Source organism: Dipodomys spectabilis, unplaced genomic scaffold (assembly GCF_019054845.1).
Source record: "Dipodomys spectabilis isolate Male_0828 unplaced genomic scaffold, ASM1905484v1 ptg000297l, whole genome shotgun sequence".
In the NCBI taxonomy this organism is placed as follows: domain Eukaryota; kingdom Metazoa; phylum Chordata; class Mammalia; order Rodentia; family Heteromyidae; genus Dipodomys; species Dipodomys spectabilis.
In genome coordinates this window covers 3,316,106-3,321,798 of record NW_024870974.1, presented here as the reverse complement: position 1 = coordinate 3,321,798, position 5,693 = coordinate 3,316,106, and the positions used below count along the sequence as shown (strand labels likewise).

General features: G+C 42.6%; 1 pseudogene; it reads right to left on the bottom strand.

The window, feature by feature from the left end:
- Window positions 1-4,174: 4,174 nt before the first annotated feature.
- On the bottom strand, window positions 4,175-5,426 carry LOC122127076 (annotated as a pseudogene).
- Between the last annotated feature and the right edge of the window lie 267 nt (window positions 5,427-5,693).

Here is a 5,693-nt window from a genome sequence, read left to right as displayed (position 1 = left end):
AACAAGAACCAACACTGGAAATTAGTCAAATCTCCTTTAAAAACACAGATGCCAAAGTTACAGGTATAGTACTTATACTTATGACTTCCACTTAATACCATGAAATTTTAGGTTTATTCTTGTACTACTTTTACTATATCCTTAACATCTAAAACAGTCTCTCGTTTTTAATTACTTTTTTGGTTATTTTGTAATAAAGTTGGGAACTTCAACACCCTACTTTTGTCAATGGATGCATCACACAGAAAATCAACATAAAAATATCATGCTTAAACCCAAAAGATACCTATATAACAATCTTCTCAATAATACATAGAATGTAATTTAAGATAGACCATATATTTGGACACAAGTCTCAACAAATTCAAAAAATTAAAATTATATATTTTCTAATAGAATGAAATTAAAAATCAATTACAAAAGAGCCTTTAGAAACTGTTCAGATGAATGAAAATTAAAAAACAAGTTCCTGAACAATAGGTCTTTGAAGAAAGCAAGAGAAATTTAAATTGTTCTTGCTCATATATAGATGGAAGCACAGCATACCAAAACACATATAATGTAGCAAAATAAGTACTCAAGGTAAGCTCATAGCAATAAGTGCCTATATCCCCCATACCCTTCCATGCTAAACAGACTTCAATCTAACCATGCATCTTTAACAAACAAAGCAAAAACAAAGCAAACACAAAATTAGCAGGAAAAAAAATAACACAGACCAGAGCAGAAATAAAATAGATGTTCGGGAAAGGAAGAAAAAAATCAATTAGATGAAGTTGACATTTGAAATGATAAAGTCAAAAAACTTTCAGCTAAACTAACCAAGAAAAAAACAAAAACCCAAATAAAATCAGAGATGAAAAAGCTGTTTTAACTGCTACCAAAGAAATACAAAACATCATTAGGAACTATTATGAACAATACATACCAACAATTTGGAAAACTTAGAACAAATGGATAATTTCCTGGACACATAATCTTCCAAAGTTGAGCCATGAAGATAGAGGAGTTCTGAACAGACTAATAATAAATAGTGTGGTTGAATCAATTAAAAGAGTCTAAAGAAGGGGCTTGGAATGTGGCTTAGTGGTAGAGTGTTTGCCTTGCATGCATGGAGCCGTGGGTTCGATTCCTCAGCACCACATAAACAGAAAAAGCCAGAGGTGGCGCTGTGGCTCAAGTGGTAGAGTGCTAGCCTTGAGCACAGAAAGGCTTAAGGCCCTGAGTTCAAGGTCCAGGACCAGCAAAAAAAAAAGAGTCTAAAAAAGAGTCTAAAACCAGAAAAATTCACTGCTAAATTCTTCCAAGCTTTTAAGGAAGAACTCTAACAGCAATTTTTCTTACTCCAAAAATTTGAAAGGAAGGAATTCCTCAAAACTCATCCTATGAGGCCATTAATATTCTGATACTAAAATCAGATAATAGCAATATCCCTGATAAACACAGATGCAAATTTTCTCAACAAAATACTAACACATTAAATCCAACAGCACATCACAAAGACCATTGGTCCCAATCAATTGGTCCCTGAGATGTAAGCATGGTTCAAAATAACCCAAATCAATAGATATAATAAATCAATGGACAAAGGATATAAGGCACACAGAAAACAAATAAAATGTTAACATCCCTTCAGATACTAAGCAAGGCACAGGACATCCTACAGAAAAATCAATCAGGATCTGATGGCCTCCAAGATGTACAACACCAAAACCACCACCCTCCAGGCACTATAGTACAATAGGGGGTATGAGCCAGGAGCTGGTAGCTCAAGCCTATAATCCTGGCTATTCAGGAGGCCAAGATCCAAGGATCACAGTTCAATGCTAGTCCAGGAAGGAAAGTCTGTGAGACTCTTTTTTCTTTATTAAACTACCAAAAAAGCTGTGGCTCAAGTGGTAGAATACTAGCCTTGAGCAAAAGAAGCTCAGAGACAAAAGCCTCTGGGCTGGTATACATACATACACAAGCACACACACACACACACACACACACACAAAATAAGAGGTATGAGAAGCAGAAGGCACAGGAGGTAGCACTCTGTCCACCATCAAACTCAAATGGAGGCCCCTGGGCAGGCCAACTCCAACGCTTAGAAACTTCACAACATGGCCTATGCCACGAAGGGAAACAAAACTAAAGGAAACTACTTCCAGGCACCCCTGGCTCACACCCTGTAATCCCATCTACTCAGGAGGCTGAGATCTCAATATCCCAGTTGGAGGGGAAAGCCTGTGAGATTTTCATCTCCAAGTAACCAGCAAAAAGCCAGAAGTGGAGCTGTGGCTCAAGTGTTATAGCATATTGAACAAACCCAGTTCAAAGACAGATTTTTTTTTTATTTGTATTTTCTTGTAAAGATGCTGTTCAGAGAGGTTACAGTTACATCAGTAAGGTAATAAACACATTTCTTGTCAAGCATTGTTAACCCCTCCTTTTTCTCCTACTATCCCTTCCCTCCCCCACTTCCTCACTTCTTCCCGCCCCAGTTGTAAAGTTCATTTCCAACATAGTGTCTTATATCATTGTTGCAATGGGTCATCCTGTGTCCTTGTTTCAGAATTTTGTTATTCCCTTTCCCCTCCCCAAATTAGATGAATGTATATACAAGATGCAAGGTACCAAAATCAAATACAATGACAACAGGGATATACTACAAGAGGAAGAACATACAAAAGAAACAAAAAAAAAAAAATCACATAGTACATTAAAAACAACAACAAGAAAAACCTCTTATGTCCATATCTTGGGGGTTCATTTCACTTAGTATCAAAAGATGGATTTGTTTAAAAACATTAAGTGATACACTGTTTAAAGCACAAGGAAAAACATAAGTACAAGAGGTTATAAGCTATATTAATATTGGGTAAATGGATAGTAAAGGAAAAGGCATTGCTACAAATACTGTGGTAGGGGGCACACTAATAGGCCCTCCCTGGAAGAGGCCTGACTGACTCCACAGGCCATGGACCGCAGACTTTGTCACTGATAAGTGAGAGGAAGTTATATGTGCACTCCAAAGACTTTAAAGAACCATTTCCTAGTCAGGTGCTGGTAGCTCATACCTGTAATCCTACTCTGGAGGCTGAGATCTGAGGACTGAAATTTGAAGCCAGCACAAGCAGACAAATCCAAAAAACTCTTCTCTCTGATTACAACAAAAGGCCAAAGTAGAGGTGTGGTTTGAGTGGTAGAGCTCCAGCTTTGAGAGAAAAAGCTAAAGAACCAAAGGCCTTGAGTTCAAGACCCAGTATCAGCAAGCTCACTCACAAACACACTCCCTCTCTCTCTCTCTCTCTCTCTCTCTCTCTCACACACACACACACACACACACACACACACACTTTGTACAAGTAGAGCAAGTTCTAGAGGAACTGATGGTTTTTATTGTGAGGGTCCTGGGATGAAGGAATGAAGGTAACACAGAAAACTGAATGAAGAGTGTCACAAAGAACATGTAATCTACATGAGTTCGTCCTCCTCTAAGCTGCTGAGGTTTTGGAGCTATGTGCGATCAGATGACAGCCTTTGACTAGGCATTAGTAATAGGAAAAAGGGCAATTGAAGAATGTGTTTGAGACTCATGCTACATGCTGTGTGGATTTTGTAGCCTAACTCAGCAAAACGTGGCTACTATAAATAGGCTCTGTTTTTTCCCTACAATGGTTTTATTATAACTATATTCTTTTGGAATAAACTAGTGTGGTATTCAAGACTATTTGCCCACTTAGACTTGCTCTAAGTTGATAGTTAGCTTTTGGTTAAAATAAACTTTGGGGTTGATGACCCACATGGACTCTGTAAACAACCACTCCTCTCCAATCCTGAGAAGCATATGGGAAGACTCTGTCTTCAGATCCCAGATGTCAACAAAGGAGTATTGTTTTTGTTTTGTCAGTCTAGAGGATTGAACTCAAGACCCTGGCACTATCCCTGAGTTCTTTTGCTCAAGGCTAGTTCTCTACCATTTTGAGTCCCAGCTCCACTTCAGGTTTTCTGGTGGTTAATTAGAGCTAAAAGTCTCAAGGACTCTCCTGCCCAGACTGGCTTGGAACCACCATCCTCAGATCTCAGCCTCTCAAGTAGCTAGGATTACAGGGGTGAAGCCACCAGTGCCTGGCCAACAACAGAGATTTTATGTCTGTAATTCTTTGTTCAATGACCAAGGTGTCCCCTATTGGCTGAGGGGAATGTCTGAAAAATCCTTCAGCACTCCAGCCATGTGTGAAGTGGATTTTCTCCATTTCTGGATGGGGGGCACTTTTCTTTGGTTCAATGCCCTGCATTGAAGAAAAACCCTGTCACTTCAGATATTCTTCAATTTTCTCTTCATCCATTGAACCCACAGTGACAACTCCTCCACAGTTTCTGGAATTCTTCATCCACAGAAAACTGATAGCACTTATCACTGAAGAAAACTATTTTTTTTTCTTGTCAGGGCAATTAACGATTAGTATCTGGTCCCCTAACACCTTGAGAGCTTTCTGGGAATTGGGCAGTCCTCCTTCAATGTGTTCTAAAAGAATTCCTCCCAACCCTTGCTGTCGTGCTGATCCAAGAGGAGAAGAAGAAGGGCCTTCTCATTTTTCAACTTGTGTCTGGGCTTGAAGATGTATTTCCTGTGGATAACTTCAATTTTGAGATTGTTCACGAAGACCTCAGTCATCAGCCATTGTTTCTGCTCCAGTCCAATATCTGTCTAACTGCTGGTTTCATCCAAAATGCTCTTCCAAGGTCAGAAGGTGTGTAGCTCCTCGCTGATGCCGAGTTTTCACGTAATTCACAATCTCAGCATGGAGACCGAACTTAGATCCCACGCTTCCAGAAAGAGCTTCCAACCTCAGTGCTCCACTGCTACGATCAGAACTTCGTTTTGACCCTGATGACCCTCCGTGTTCTAGCCTTGCTTTATTCTTCTTCGAGGAGGAGGATGATGATGACCACGACGAATCAGAAGGTAACGGACGTTTTACTACCACAGGAGTCAAAAGAGGTGGATTCTATAACAGGCCCCGAGCTCTCAGTCAACTTGGACCCATAGTGTCCGAGCGAGGACAGCCGCCAAGGACTCCCATCCACACGGCTGGTGCCTGGGCCGGCACGGCCTCCTGTCCCTCCTCAGGCCTCCAGCGGCCGCAGTCAGGGTCTCACCACTGAAAACACCCCCCCCCACACCCACCTACACCCCCATCAGGGCCTCACCCCACCCCGCCCCGACTCACGCCCAGCACCGACCTCCAGTCAGCGTCTCACCGCGGAAAGCCGCCGCCGAGAAGCAGCTCCGCAGACGCGGCGGCTTCGAAGGGAGACAGAGCCTGCCACTTCCGGGTCTGGCTATTTATTCCTGACTCCCAGCAGCCACCGCGGCGCCTAGCCCCGCCCAGAACGCTTGCCCCGCCCTTCAAGGCGCGAAGCCCTGCAGGCATCCTGGACGCTCCGAAGTTTAGGGGGACTTCCTCCACCAGGGGCTGCAGTCCCACCCCTGAGACCAGCTGTCCACGCTGGCTTTGTGGCTTTGCCTGAAGTGCTGCCTTCGGGTCACTGTCATCCCTAACACCCAGCAGCTAATGCAGGACGCTCCCGACCAGCAGCAGCTTGCAGAGGGTTCCACGGCGACCGCCACACCCGTGGGCTCTGCAGACGCGTTTGGGGAGAATGAGGCCATGGTGGAATTGGACTCAGCACAGCCCCTG